The sequence below is a fragment of the Schistocerca piceifrons genome, chromosome 2 (genome assembly GCF_021461385.2).
Source record: "Schistocerca piceifrons isolate TAMUIC-IGC-003096 chromosome 2, iqSchPice1.1, whole genome shotgun sequence".
Lineage (NCBI taxonomy): Eukaryota > Metazoa > Arthropoda > Insecta > Orthoptera > Acrididae > Schistocerca > Schistocerca piceifrons.
Genome location: NC_060139.1, coordinates 277,799,022 through 277,799,694, shown reverse-complemented (window position 1 = coordinate 277,799,694; position 673 = coordinate 277,799,022). Strand labels below are relative to the sequence as shown.

At 31.5% G+C, this 673-nt stretch overlaps 1 non-coding gene across 1 annotated transcript; it reads right to left on the bottom strand.

Moving 5' to 3' along the window:
• Positions 1–322: 322 nt before the first annotated feature.
• Trnav-uac lies at positions 323–395 on the bottom strand. The gene has a single exon. It is a non-coding gene; the product is annotated as a tRNA-Val (tRNA).
• Between the last annotated feature and the right edge of the window lie 278 nt (positions 396–673).

Sequence of the window (673 nt, the reverse complement as noted above, 5' to 3'; positions counted from 1 at the left end):
TATTAGCAAACAACACTGCAATAGGTGTAAGTGATTCTAGGGCGTAACGTATTTGTAAGGGCATTTTTAAGTCCTAATCAAAAATTTTAAAGCTATCATCATTTGTATTTGTATTGCTTTTAATAGAACGCCTTCCATTTTTTTCCGAAGCAGCCTGAAATGACTTTAACTTGTATGCTTCTTAGTTCATCTTCGCAAACCAATTTTTATATAAAATTGAATCTTTTTTGCATAATTTATTTATAACATATTTCCAGGTAGTGTGTTTTCATTATTACTAAATTCTAAGTGTATGTAAGAAAGTAAAAAAAAAAAAAAGTTATGGTTCCGCCCAGGATCGAACCGGGGACCTTCTGCGTGTAAAGCAGACGTGATAACCACTACACCACGGAACCACTATGAGAAACGCTGCCAATATAACTCTTGATAATACCACTATTATTATCAAATCTCGTGATAACTAATTTTCCTTCTTGCTCCTTATTTATTAATCGCTCACATTTTATTTATAAACAAAGTATTTGTAGGAAAGGATTTTCACCAAGTGGATAGCAAACAATTTTCGTTTTTATAGATGAAAGTGATACCTTTTACATAAAGGACTAAAGTAATATGAGTTAATGAGCATCAATAACACAGTTTTGTAAAAAACGTCTCGTTATCTTCTCAAACT